The sequence below is a fragment of the Sinocyclocheilus rhinocerous genome, unplaced genomic scaffold (assembly GCF_001515625.1).
Source record: "Sinocyclocheilus rhinocerous isolate Xijiao unplaced genomic scaffold, SAMN03320098_v1.1 scaffold957, whole genome shotgun sequence".
Lineage (NCBI taxonomy): Eukaryota > Metazoa > Chordata > Actinopteri > Cypriniformes > Cyprinidae > Sinocyclocheilus > Sinocyclocheilus rhinocerous.
In genome coordinates this window covers 690,265-706,038 of record NW_015649405.1, presented here as the reverse complement: position 1 = coordinate 706,038, position 15,774 = coordinate 690,265, and positions in this window count along the sequence as shown.

Sequence of the window (15,774 nt, the reverse complement as noted above, 5' to 3'; positions counted from 1 at the left end):
CCTTTTTTATTTAAAGGGGCTTACAGATGCTGAATATATCCATTCTTAAGCTGAACTCTGCAATGCTGCAACACAAAGGTTGGCTTGTTTCTTCTGCTCCGACTGCCAATTTTCTGATGTGCCAACTGTATACCTTGCTACACCTTGACAGTAACATTTCTTAACTGGGTTGGCTCATTGTAAGAGGCTTACCATTCACACAACTGCCTTTCACAAATAAGTCTGCCTGTATAAATGAATAGTTCACCCACAAATGAAATCTGTCAGTGTTACTTAACCTCATGTCTTTCCCAACCTGTATGATTTCTTTCATTGAACACAACTTCAGTAATTAAATGGAATTCAGTTATTCAATGCTAATCAAGAAAAATTGTTCACAAAAAAGTGGTGGTTTATTTGTGAATAAATTGTCATTTTGAGTCAGATCTTTATGTTTCAGTTGATTTGATTCACAAAACTATTCTAAATGATTTGTTCAGATCTGTTTTTTAACTCACAATTTCTAGTAAAATGTGTATTCATTATTAAAATGTCCATGGTGTTTTAAGATTTGATTAATATACAAGATTTTTCCAGGTTTAGAAATCACACTTTTAAAATTAGCCCTGGCTACCTCCTATATCCAGGTTATCCAAAACTATGAGAACCCAGGAAACAAATATTGAGGGAGTGAAATAAAATACAAAAATACGAAATATCTAGTTAGTCTGATTATTTAAATTCTTGTTTTGTCCTATTTTAAATCATTTGAAGTAATTTTGAGGCCGTCTTGGAAGCTTGCTCCTGGTGAGAACCACTGCAGAGTCTGTTTGAACAGCAGTAGAAATGTGTAGAGCATTGTGTAAATTGTGTTAACAAATAATCCACTGTTGCTTCAAAAGGCATTCACGCCATGAAATACACACTTACATAACTAAGCACACATCTTTATTTTCAGCACATTAATGCACAAACATCATGATTTGATTTTACACTTGCCTTCTTGGCACGCTAGCACAAGTGAATCAGCAGGACTTCCGCTGTTTCAAGTTTCAAAGAGGCTTTAGCGTGTCCCCCATAATACAGCCTTTGAAATGCAAGAGGCCTTGCACAAATGGAGCCCTATATGAATAAACAAGCACCATCTTACGTAACACAGCCAAATGTTGGAAGGACTAATTATTATAGCACCTCACAATAGGCATCTGAATGGCATTTCATGGTGTCACACTCAGTTTGGAAATCTCACTCATAATGACTTGAGGCCTTTAGACTTCCCAGCGCTCATGCACCATGCCCATACAGTCCAGTGCGTGTAAATCCAGGCCATGTTCTTTAGGAGAGCTTAGGTTAGAGATAGACTTCAGACTGAATATTAGGAGACCGTAGCTTAGAGCTATGGATCTTAGCGAGTATAAACTACATCTCATATTCATGAGAGTAATGATATTGCCTTTAACATGGCCACCTGCAGTTCCAACTTCTGTTCTGAGAAAAGTTAATTCTTCTCTATTCTCTTCTTTTGAAACTTACCTTAGTTTCTCACAGTGTCATATTTTTACTTGGAGGGCATCCAGCTTTAGAACACAAAGGCCCACATGCTAGGTTCAGTTGAGTGTCAAATTTTGCATGATTGTTGTTCAAATGACTATGAAATGCACATTTGGGGCCTGTTCACAGAGAATGTGTTTTTGTGTTGCACTGTACAGCTTTTAATTTTTTTTTTTTTTTTAACTGGTGTCTTTCTGACCACTGTGCCACATTTTAACACACCAAGGTAAAAAAAAAAAAATCAGCTTTTAAAAATGTCTCCAGCCTGTGGTCTTTTCCATTTCGCTGCAATGTGTCTAGCATTTTTGTAAGCAAGAACCCATTCTATGTAAAATGGCCCCTGGCAATTTCATATTTTACACATAAACATATAGGCTATATACATATATCTCTGAAAACATAGTTTCTGTATAAAACAATTAATTATATAAGTAAATAATCCTGTTCAAATCAACAGCCATCCATACAACAATGCAAAAAAAAAGCTAGTATGAACATATGACCATGGCAGGCCAGTAGTTGGCCATATTGTGCCTTTAAGTTTTTATGTCAAACATCACATGAAGCATCCATGTCCTTCAAGTGGAGTTGGAAATATAATAATTATGAGTTCCAAGCGCAAGCGCTCATTCATTATCAGAATGAACCAGACAAATTGTAAGTTCCAAGTCCATTAATGACCAAGCTAAGACATATTTACAAGTTGGAAACTCAGAATGCTAGATTGTAAATGAGTTGTAACATTAGAAGAGCCTGTCTATTTGAAATATTACATATATATTTTATTTATTTATGCATTTAGCAGACGCTTTTATCCAAAGCGACTTACAGTGCATTCAGGCTACACATTTTTTACCAGTATGTGTGTTCCCTGGGAATTGAACCCACGACCTTTTGCACTGCTAACGCAATGCTCTACCACTGAGCCACAGGAACATAGCTTATATATCTAAATAATTATTTATATGTGTGTGTGTGTGTATATTTATGTATATATATATCTGTCTGTAAGGAAATGATCATAAATCATTTTGCAAATAATTTTAATTTTACATGGTGTATTACAGTTATTCTAAAGGTCTGATGTACAGAACAGCTGATAGACAACAGGTGTAAATATTATATTATTATATTATAAATATTAAATATTCACTCGACTATCACGGTTTGCATTATGTAAAACAATCATATAGTTTTGATATCATGTATAAATAAGTGATAGAAAATAATAATTTTCAACATTTCAAATGCAGATGTAAATATTTGAGTTTACAGTTCACAGTGTTATTCTTTATTTAGTTTAGGCTATACTTCCGTGTTATGTTTATGACTTGAATGCATATGTCATAAAAAGAATGTCTGACTCAGAGGTACAGAATGAGTTTCTAGGTGCCAGGTTTTTTCCTGATAAACACATAAATGTATGCCATTTAAAAAGTCTTCACTATGAAAGTGAACGCAAATTCAGTGAAAACTTTGTTTTCAGAAATATCATTTTTGTGTATACAGAGATTAGAGTAAAAGTCGAAGTGTTTCAGTATCAGCTTATTATTATTAGCCAGTTTTCTGTATAGTTAATGTCTAAAACATGATGTGAGAGTAATAAGGAATTATGGTGCATGAGCTTTGACAAAGATTGAAGAAGCTCAGTGTTAAAGTAAGTTCAAGTACATTGTTTTGCGTTGATACCGTCCAGATTGAGGCTAAATGTAACACAAGCACACAAAGACCCAGTTCTAGCTGAGCAGTGTTTGTGTTCTCTCAACACACCCGACTAGCTCAAAGCTTATTCATGGACCTCGTCCAAATGGCTTTACGACAAACTTTGAGCAATGAAATGGCCATTGTTCACACTGAACCAGAATTATAATTAAGACCGGTCAGCCTGATCAACAAAACCTCTAGAAGATGAAGAAGGCCTTTTGATGAGTCCTCATGGCCCATTGGGAATAGTGATAGCCTCATAAGCAATGGACTGGGCTCAAATAACATGGCAAATAACAAAGGCAGCAGCCTGCCAGCATTTGAATTAGGACCCATCCGAGGCACAATTCGGTTAAACCATTAACCACATAATGCTGCACTGGACGACCGACAATGTTCCCACAGAACAGATGCCTACCTGTGGCAAAGGTAAATGTTCGAGTTCATCCAGGGGGACCTGTGCACTTAAAAAAGACTGGCACATTTTGTGGGAACCAAGTGCAGACAAAAACAATGGAGAAGGTCTAGCCTGGTCATGCTACCTCAACAGGCAAAGGTCTGTTAGGAACAGTTGTCATAGTACCATGTACACAATAAATACGTCTCAGTGGGAATAATGTGAAAGGGAATCCGTTAAACACAAGGGAATTATCACAGGATAAGGTCAAGAGGAAACAAAGACACTTGTACCGTGGGCTCTTCTGTGGTGAGGGAAAGACCTTTCTCTCACACAATAATTATCCCACATCTCATCTCATACTCATGCCAAGCTCTCACCTCCCACATGTATAAAGTATTCAATCATGCATAGCCTGTTCACAAAAATTTGTTTATTGATAGTTTCAAAAGCCTTCATTAAACTTTAAATAGGGCTAAATTTAAATGTTAGCTAATGCTAGTACACCTTTGTGAAAAAAGTGGACTTTAGCATACTAAAAAGAGTACTTTAATATATTATTATTTAAAAGTTTGAACAGAATGTAATGTTTTGGGTTCTTTTGGGACAATGAATTAAACAAATCTATTTTAACTTCAATAAGTTTAACATAAGAGTGTATTTGATCTGGTTAAGTAGGAATTAAATACATCTTTATATGAAATTTCATAATTACATTTATTGTCTTTGAAATGTGGTTGAAGTGCACTGCATGCCAAATTTACTGACAAGCATTTCTGGCAAAATAAAAATGCACTTTAATGTAATTTCTATTGAAACTTGCATGACAAGTACATTATATTTGTAATTATACCTTTGTAACTTTATTTAAAATATATCAACATTAAAAGTAGGCTAATGTAGAACAACACATTACAGATTATCAAAAAAAAAATCTAAACTGAATCAAAATAAGAGTATCAAAAGTTTAAAACATAATCATTTGAAATGTATAAACTTTTAATTTTACTATTACAAAATGCACTTTTAAATTAATAATTTAAATTAATAATTTTAATTTTTAAGAATGATAGAAATCATGAAAGTGTACTCTCATTAAGAGAGTGGCCCCAATTGGCTTTTTTTTCATATTTGAGAGTAAATTTCATTTGAGAGTAAATTACATTTTTAAAAATGTACTTTGAAGTAGACTACAGGTGCACATTCAATACAATTAAGCTTGTTCCTTTTTCACAAGGGCTGTGCAGTGTGTTCACAAATTAAAACCTATTCAATGCTATCCAAAAGATTCAGTCTTGCATTAAGGCACAACTAACTTGAGAAAACAATCACACTAGTTATTTATCATACATAAAATCCTCTTCAGGTTCTGATGCTATCTTTACAGTGACCATTAATGCTATCATTCGTAGCCACTGGAGGGCAATCCATGTGTGTGTGTCTGTGTGTTTAACTGTCATGCTTTAATTTTACTTTTCACTGTGTGCTGGAGCAGTACTTCACATATACCCTCTAACAAACCAAGCGACCCACCCAAAAGTCATCCCTAATCATGCATCTGTTTATATAACTAATTAATGCTAACCTCTGGCTAAAAGATTCAAAATCTACAAAGCTCTCACAGTCAAGGCAACCGTCCACTTTCAGGTCATGCAGCTGTCTTTATGGCAGGCTTTCTGATAAAACAAGGTCATAAACATGGTCTGCATTATAATCAAGACAGGGTGTACTGGAGTAATCCATGTCAACAAGGCATTTATCGCTCATAAAATTGCTCTAAAGCAATTGCCTTGAACAAGGCAAAGAAAGACAGTCTCCACATCAATAACTCGGAGTCCTTTCACTTTAATTGGACTCAGGGAATGGGTGTTTCTTCTCAAGTGAATTGTCTTTTTTTCTCTCAGGCATCCAGTGTCTCTGAATACTGCACAGGGCCTGATGCAGGATCAATGGTAAGGTCTGTTTCCAAGCACTTACTTTCATGCATTTAACAGAGAACATGCAAAATAGAGTTCCCCAGTACCTCAGGTTTTCAAATTCTATATATTAAAAGAAAATTAACAAATTTGGGTTGACAATGTATTATTAAACAAATAATAAAAAAAATGCATTACATATTATGCATCAACCCTATTACCATTATGTTTTTCCTATTTTAGTGAACAAATCTCGTTTTCCTATATTAATGAACAAATCCATATATCGGTCACAGTACAGAAGGAGACCCAAAACGGAGAGATAAAGGTTAACAGGGTTCTTTATTGAACAGTGGTGCTGAGGGAAGAGATGGAGAGCAAAACGGGTTAAAGGCAACAGTCTCAGTAACTGCAGGGATCTAGCTCACGTGGTGACGGGTTTTTTCCAGGATCGGACTGAAGATGTCTTTGAAGAGACAGGTGGGTTCCAGGTTGGAGTCCGGGTTCGTGAGTCAGGTAAGGAGTAGCGTAGTGAACTCAAGACCAGACAAAGTGCAACTGCAGTGACTGAGTATTTGAGCTAGTGTTGATGAGGTGGTGACAGGTGCGGCTGATTAGTACTCCGGTGATTGTGAACGAGTTTGTGAGGTGATTGGGCCTGACGAGGCTGGACTATACCTGACAGTACCCCTGTAGGTGACGTCGTTGATCTGCCTCCTGATGGTGAATGGTCCAATATAGCGGGGACTCAGCTTGCGGCAAGGCAGTCGGAGACGAATGTCCCGCGTTGATAACCACACCTTATCTCCTGGCTGGTATTGTGGAGTAGGCCGGCGGTGGACGTCTGCCTGGGCTTGATGTCTCCGAACCGCCTGCTGGAGATGGACATGCGCTGAGTCCCCGACCCTCTCGCTCTCTCTGAACCAATGATCAACCGCTGGAACGTCTGATGGTTCTCCCGTCCAAGGGAACAGGGGAGGTTGGTAGCAGAGTACGCACTGAAACGGGGTGAGGCCAGTGGTTTGTTGCCTGAGGGAGTTTTGTGCGTACTCGGCCCAGGGAAGGTAAAGGCTCCAGCGGTTCTGGTTGTTGTGGCAATAGCTACGGAGATATCTCCTGATCTCTTGAATCTTTCGCTCAGTCTGGCCATTGGATTGTGGGTGATATCCGGAGGTGAGGCTTACTGATACTCAGAGGAGATGGAAGAAGGCCCTCCAGACCCGGGAGATGAACTGGGGCCTCGGTCGACAACTACGAGGATGCAGGTGTAAGATTCGCCTGGTCCCAGATCGGTGACGAAGTCGACTCCGATGTGGGACCAGGGCCGGTGAGGTATGGGAAGTGGTACCAGTTTTCCTTGTGACAGCTGACGGGGAGATTTGGTGATGGCACAGACGGAGCATCCTTGGACAAAGCATTTGACTTCTCGGGCCATAGCGGGCCACCAGTAACGGGTTTCGAGGAGCGACAGGGTTTGCTGGCTGCCTGGATGTCCAGAGTCCGGAGAGGAGTGCAGCGAGTCCAGAAGAGTATTGCAGAGAGTGGATGGAACATAGAGAGTTGGATAGGCCATACGGCATAACACAATATTCATAGTGTCCGGTGGGCATTATGAAGGCGGTCTTCCACTCGTCACCATGGCGGATAAGAACGAGGTTATAGGCGCTTCGCAGATCCAGCTTGGAGAAGATACGAGCTCCACGAAGTTCCTCCAGGGCAGCCGGCACCAGTGGAAGGGGATATGGATATTTGGGACCCAAAATGAGGGCTGGAGGGAGAATGGTCTCAGAGGGTAGTAATCATTCAGTGGGCTGAGGGAGGCGTGACAGAGCATCTGCTCTGGTGTTCTTGGGTCCGGGACGGTAGGTAACAGAGAACTGAAAGCGGGTGAAGAACAGCGCCCACCGTGCCTGACGAGGGTTTAGGCGCTTGGCCTCCCGAAGATATTCCAAGTTCCGGTGGTCAGTGATGACCTGGAATGGATGAAGAGCTCCCTCCAGCCAATGTCTCCACTCCTCCAGAGCAAGTTTGATTGCGAGTAGCTTGCGGTTCCCGATGTCATAATTTTGCTCCGCCGGGGAAAGCTTGCGGGAGAAGTATGCACAGGGATGGAGGATAGGAGGCTCTCCAGAATGCTGGGAGAGCACCGCTCCCACCCCTACTGTGGACGCATCTACTTCCACGACGAATGGTTTCTGAGGATCGTTAAGGGCGAGGGTAGGAGCGGTACAGAAGGCTTCCTTCAGTTTTCCAAAACTTTCGATGGCTGTGGGCGTCCAGGACAGAGACTTGGGCTTATTACGGAGCATAGACGTGAGGGCGGCTTTGGCCAGTTATGAATGGCTTGGACCTTCTTGTCATCCATCTGGATACCCTGGGGACTGATCACATATCCGAGGAACTTGATGGTGGTAAGGTGGAACTCGCACTTCTCCAGCTTGAGATAGAGGTGGTTCTTTCTCAGCTGTTGTAGGACCTGCTCCACGTGATGGCGATGTTCGGCCAGGTTCCGGGAGTAGATGAGAATGTCATCGATGTAAACGATCACAGAGCGATGAAGGCACTCCCGGAACACCTCGTTCATAAATCCCTGGAATACTGAAGGCGAGTTGGATAGGCCATACGGCATAACCGTCCCAGGATGATCTCCACTGTGGAATTCTCCAGCACCAGAAAAGAGATGAGTTCCTCATGAAGGCACCCAATGTGGAGCGTGATGGTGGGGGAGCATAGCTGGATCTTACCACGACCCAACGGCTTTCCTTGAATGGTGAGAATATTCAGTACATGGGCATGCTTCTGCACAGCTTGGAGAAGATACGAGCTCCACGAAGTTCCTCCAGGGCAGCCGGCACCAGTGGAAGGGGATATGGATATTTCACCGTTTGGGAGTTGAGAGTTCTGTAATCAATACACGGCCACAAGCCTCCGTCCTTCTTGCCCACAAAGATGCTGAGCTGGATAGTACTCACCGTGGGTCGTGAGGGACGGATAGGACACGAGCGAAACAAGTGTCCATGCTCACCACAATATAGACATAGTCCGGATGCAATCCTCCGTGTACACTCCGCATGGGTGAGATGGTACGAATCCACTTGCATGGGTTCGGGTGCTGGAGCCGGTGAGGCGGATGTGCCCGGTGAGGAGAGTGGCAGGGCCTGGTTACAGGCCTGGAGGTGTTGGGAGATTTTGATAGCCTTTTGAATAAAATTCTCCAAGCCCACGGTATCGTCAAAAATCACCATTTGGAGGCGAATGTCGGCGTTCAGCCCTTGCCGAAACGCGGTCAGTAAGGCCACCTCATTCCATCCACTAATCACCGCCAGAGTGCGGAATTTGACGGCATACTCGCTCACGGATGCCGTACCTTGAGTGATGCGGAAGAGCTGGTCATGAACGGAGATTTCTGCGACTGCGTGACTAAACACCTCTTTGAAGTGGGATGTGAAAGTAGATAGAGTGCGAATGGCCTGACTGTTACTTTCCCACATGGACTGGGCCCAGTGAAGAGCGCGGCCTGCGAGATGCGAAATCATGAAGGCAACCTTGGCGCGGTCGTTTGTAAAGGCTTGAGACTGCATCTCGAAGTATAGGGAGCATTGTAACAGGAAGCCACCACAATCCTCCGCCTCACCGGAGAAGATAGCGGGCCGGGCCATGGGAATGTGGGAGGCAGACGCAACGGGTGTTCAAAAGGCTTGAATTAAATCCTCCAGTGAAGTGGGGTTCTGTGGTTGTGGCTCCATGTAGAGCTTGGGGTGGTCTGGTCTTCTGTCACAGTACAGAAGGAGACCCAAAAAGGAGAGATAAAGGTTACCAGTGTTCTTTATTGAACAGGGGTGCCGAGGGAAGAGATGGAGAGCAAAACGGGTTAAAGGCAACAGTCTCAGTAACTGCAGGGATCTAGCTCACGTGGTGACGGGTTCTTTCCAGGATCGGACTGAAGATGACTTCGAAGAGACAGGTGGGTTCCAGGTTGGAGACCGGGTTCGTGAGTCAGGTAAGGAGTAGCATAGTGAACTCAAGACCAGACAAAGTGCAACTGCAGTGACTGAGTATTTGAGCTAGTGTTGATGAGGTGGTGACAGGTGCGGCTGATTAGTACTCCGGTGATTGTGAACGGGTGTGTGAGGTGATTGGGCCTGACGAGGCTGGACTATCCCTGACAATATCCATATAAAATCATAATGACATTATTCTCCAAGACCTCCTTAATGTTTTATAAGGTAAAATGCCTGTTTTTAATCACTTACATTTGTAACAAAATATCTTACGACCCCTTAACTCTTCGTACATGTTAAGATGTTAACCCTGTTATTATCATTGTGTATAGTAAACAATTCATCAATAAATATGGGGAAATATAATCACTGAATTTTCTTTCTGAGAAGTTACAATTTAGTTTGGTTTAAAAATATATTAACTTTAAATGTAATATCAAATAAGACACTATAGAGTTAAAATTATAATCAAGTACTTCATATGTGTTTTAGTATATTAGTCAACATAATTGTATTTTTTTTAAAACACTTTTTGAAAGTGTCATGAAAGCATGGCTTTTTATTTCATTAATAAAACTTTAACTGAAAAATTAGTGTTTACTATTGTCATTTTTGCATTATTGACACACTATTTTCCTAATTAATGCTGTTCAGTTGCTTTGACACAACCTGTGTTGTTAAAAGCGCTATATAAATAAAGGTGACTTGACTTGACTTAATATTATATTATCTAGTTTAAAGTAGACTTTGATTTAAAGTACACTACAAGTGCACATTCACGTAAATTAAGTGCACTTTTTCTCTCACAAGGGTAATGTCTCTTTTATTTTTAACTCTTTTTATATGCTAAGATGTTAACCCTGTTATTATCATTGTGTATAGTAAACAATTCATTCATAAATATGGGGAAATATAATCACTGAATTCTCTTTCTGAGAAGCACCTTGCGGGTTCACACTTCAGCACTTTGTAATGTAAAATTAACTGTAAAACTATTAACCTTGTTACACTTATGATGGTGTAATCATATCTTAAAATGTATTGATTAGACGTGAAATAGCTATGCAATAGCTTTATAATGAAAAGTATAAAGACGTAAACCAATTAAATACCTGGTAGAATATTTCAAATCTCACACGAATTCACCTAAATGAACCGAAAAATCATGCACTTGTTTAATGTGAATCAAGAGTTTATAAACGTTTCATACCATACTGTACTTGAAAATACATAAATACATACATACAAAAAATTGAGAGAGCATCTAACTCTTTTTTTCCAGTCTGAACCTGTTTAGCTGATCAGCAGAACTTAGTATCCTTCCTCAGTCAGGACAAAAGACTTTGAATTTAGGCTAATTTCAGCATTCCTCTCTTTTCCTGTACTGATGGAAACAGACAGTTCCTGAATTGCACTTTTTGTGGGTCACAAGAGGTGTTTCATACAGTATGTTCTTTTGTAGGCCTACACCCTTCATCAAAGACACAGTTTAACAATATATTTTATAGCAGCAGCTGACTGCTGGCTGATGTTTTCAAGCTGACTCACAGCAGAACAGCAAAACACAGCAGAACTTTGAGCTGAAAGAGAAAGCACAAGACAGTTATGAGTTTATTATGAAGCACTTTCAGTGGCTTCATATTGACTGTGCATCAGAATTGTCCTGACATCAGTTTCCAAACACAATAAAATATACAACAGCTTGGATGAAAAGGATGTGAAAAGAGATACTGTTGATTGATGAGTCACGCCAAATTTGTTAAAGGGGTCAAAGGATGCTACATGCACTTTTACAATTTTGTTTGAACTGAAATGTGTGTTGGCAGTGTGTGTACACAACCACCCTGTAATGATAAAAATCCACCCAGTGTTTTTTTTTTTATCTGGTTAAATGTTTTCCCCTTTCTCAAATCGAGCCAATCTCAGATGCCTGTCTGTGTGACGTCACACAGACAGGCCCCTGATAGTTTGATTGACAGTAGCGTTTCAGCACAGACTGGACGAGAAGGGTATAACTGCAGCCTGGAGATCTCCAAATGGGGATGGGAACTCCAAAATATGGCATGGCTTCCTCCCATTGACAGACAGGCACATGACAAGCATGCGCAATTTTTCCCCCAATCCACTTCAGTGCAAACTCCGCCCCACAGCTGATTCTAAAGATGTTATTGGTTGTGTCAATTAAAGTGTTGATTTCCTACACTATGCTACAAAAAATGCTAACCCTTAAACCTACCCCACACCTGACCCTAACCTTAACCAGCGAAATTGACTGCACGGCGGGATTGGCGCTGAATAGCGTGTTAAAGAAAGTTGCAGTTCAGGAGATAAACAGTTAATAATATTATGCGATATGAGATCGTTCCGTAACTCCCCAACCGGATCTCACCGGACAATGGCACCTTTTTAGTTACACCCAACGTCACTACCCCCTCCTACCCTGTGAATTTCGAGCCCCGAGATGCCCCCGTTGCTTAGAACAAAGCGATAGAGTAAAATCGGCCCCGCCCCATTTTGGAGGTTCTGCCCACTTTTGGAGTTCATGCCCTATTTTGGAGATCTCTGGTCTGCAGTTATATCTACTTGGACTGGACTGGCGTCTTACCTTAGACCCACCCTGATTGAGCTGTCATCAGTCCGTCATTGTTTCACCACTGAGCAGGTGTAGACAAGAATGAGTCCTAAGCGATTGAGGTGTTCTGCTGTTGGATGTAATAATGAACATAGCAGTCGTCATTTACTCCCCGACATCTGAGCCGCTGCAGTCTCTCTGAGAGCAGCTCGGAAGAGAGGGGCGGGGTCAGCATAGCTCATTAACATTTAAAGGAAAATGCTACAAAAACGGCTTGATCTGAAAAGAGCTGTTTTTGACAGGGTAAAAAAGATGCTTTTACACTACCATTGAGAAATTTTAACCAAACTATGTTACAGACTTTTCATTAAGACCCTAAAGAATCATATCAACTTGTGGAAAATGGGCATCCTATGACCCCTTTAATGATTTTTTGACCTGTTCAATGGTTTAATATTATAGTGAGCAGTTTTAAAGGAATTAATTTTTTTTTCTAATAGGTCATCCAAAAGGTGCTCATTTGCCTGACATGGCTTATTTTTCTTTTGTTGAAGGTGCAAATGCTGCAGTAGTCAAATAACACGTTTATTTTACATGTAGTGAAAAACCTGTTTTGTCACATCACTTTGTTGTCTAAGACTTGACCCTAAGCCATTAAAATTCCTCATTGGAGTTTATTGTATTAAACTCTGCAGCTTTACTTCACTAACGTCAAGTCTAGCACCGCTGACGTCATTCATGTTTCCTTATTGAAAAGATTGTCCTGTTTGGACATGTACGCTGATTAAAATAGTATTGTGCATTGTGTTGCATACTCCCGTTTGATGTCATCAAAGCTAATCTGTAACCATTCTGTTCATAATGTCTTGGAACAGTTTTTGAGTTTTGAATCTTAAATAACAGGACATTTATCAGATTTTTGTACTTATTTCAGAAATAATGTAAAAAACTTCAGTACAAATATTTTCAGACAATCAATTAGATGTTATTTGCACTTAAAATGAAAATGTAAGTTAGTATAGGGTTTAGTACTCTTTAGTATAGGGACCAATTCTCACTATTAACTAGTTGCTTATAATGAACATGAAACAAAAACAAAACCCAAACCCCACATTACACATCCCTAATCCTACCCAATACCTAAACTTAACAACTATTTTACTAACTATTAATAAGCAGCAAATTAGGAGTTAATTGAGGCAAAAGTTGTAAATGGTTTGTTAATAGTGAGAATGGGACCTTAAAATAAAGTGTGACCAAATGTATTATAGTTTAAATTTATATTAAATGCAATTAGCTGAACTTTAGAATACATCTTTATTGGTAATTTCATAATTCTGTTGTCTTTGAAATATGGTTAAGGTGTACAGCTGAATGTACCGAGAAGCATTTATGGTAAATTAAATGTATATTAAAATGCCATTTTTATTGAAACTTGTATGTACATGTATTTAAATATATTTGGAAATATACTTTTAAAATGATGAAGTTGCAGTTTAGTTTGTTTAAAAATATATATTAACTTTAAATGTAATATTAAATAAGACACTACAGTTAAAATGACAAGTACTTCACGTTTTAGAATGTTAGTCAAAATAATTTTATATATTGAAACACTTTTTGAAAGTGTCATGAAAACATACTCACACTTAAGTGACCTTTTATTTCATTATTATTATATTATCTAGTTGAAAAAAAAATACTTTGATTTGAAGTACCCTACAAGTGCACATTCACTTAAATGAAGTGCACTTCTTTCTCACAAGGGTAGTACAAACCTTTCAAGCAAGAAAATGTCTCTTTTATTTTCTAAGACAATAATACTTTCATTTACAGTTGTAAATGATAATCATGGTCTGTGTGTACTTGTTTTTACATGAATATAACAGCCATTCAGTGCTCACTGTTTCTCAAATTACCGTAATAGATGGGTAACCAAAAACAGATTCCTTAAGAATGTCATGCAAACATTTTCCATGTGTGTGACTGCATGGATCAAATTGGGAAATAAACAGACTTTAGACATAAGGCTGGATTCACAGGGCCTGGGATAAAATTATAAGGGAGGGCCACAGCAGTGTACAGATTGTGTGACACAAAACACACTTGTGGAAACTTGTAGACACTTGCGTCACTCTCAGTCTTTCGTGCATCCCTGTTTTTTGATTATTTGCTCAGGATTATACTGTTGATTCCAGACATGACAATCTTCTGAGCTCAACAGTTTGTCTTTTACGCTGTCCTCTCAGCCTAGTTTGGTTGTGTGTCATTTAGACGTGTGTATCAGATGTAAATCCCTCCACTCCGTTCTGAGGAAAATAAAGGATTTACAAGGATTAGCAGAGAACAGCAGACGCAAGGCACTGTCTGAGTTCAGCTGGTGCCCTTCATCAGCCTTTAATCACAAGAGTGGAGGCAGAGGGCAAGTTGGCTGCGAAATTACTACTGCGATCTTTGGGTTACAAACTACTTTTTTTTCAGACTTAAAAAAGCAGTGGCTTTTTATGGAGGTATTTAAAATATCCTAAAGCACAGAAATTCCCATGTACTATGCAAGTGCACTTCAAAACTTGTGGCCTGCATGTAATATATTATGCTTATATTTAAAATATTTTAGATTAGTATAGTATATTTTTTAGATATATTTATAGATTTTCATATATGTACACTACGTTTCAAAAGTTTGTGGTTTCGTTAGATTTATTCAATCTAAAAAGAAGTCTGAAAAGAAGTCTCTCATAAAAAAAAAGTAATATCGTAAAAATACAGTAAAAATAATAATATTGTGAAAATATATATATATGTCATTAATTCCTGTGATGGTATTGCTGCATTTTTGGTAGATATTACTCCACTCTTCAGTGTCACATGATCCTTCAGAAATCATTCTAATATGCTGATTTGGAGCTCAGTTATTATAAATTATTAATGATGATCAATTATTACTAAAGGTGCTTATTACTATGAAGGCAGATTTTTTTAGCTGCTTAATATTTTTGTGCTACATTCATTCCACAATTCTTTAATTAATATAAAGTTCAAAAGAACAGCATTTATTTAAAATGGAATTCTTCAACATTATACCATTATCAATATCTTGACTTCACTTTTGATCAGGCTTTTTTGTTCTGAATAAAAGTATTAATTCATCTTAAAAAGTCTTATTTAACCCAAACTTTTGAATGGTAAAATAGGAAATAAGCAGAAAAAGCTGTTTTCAACATTGATAATAAGAGTAAATGTTTCTTGGGCATCAAATATTAGAATGATTTCTGAACGGTCATGTAACTGTAGTCTGAACTCTCTCTCTCTCTCTCTCTCTCTCTCTCTCTCTCTCTCTACAGTGCTTCTTTTTAACGAGTTCAGGTAGAGTAGGAGAGTTAAGCACACATCACCGGGACATCTTATCTTGTAAAAGCAGTAAAGCTGGCTTAGGTCAGGAGGGCTGTCATGAGTGTGACCTGCTTCATGTGTCATGTGATCAGTCCCCTTATCACGTTTTACTCCATAACTGCTGACTATCATGGATATAAATATAATGTAATACAGTTTATTCACAACATGTAATTCCCACAAATGTCATGCTACTGACCCGCCACCAGAGGCTGCTATTTAAAACTGACACAGAGTTTTGATTATCAGTGTTCTAGATGT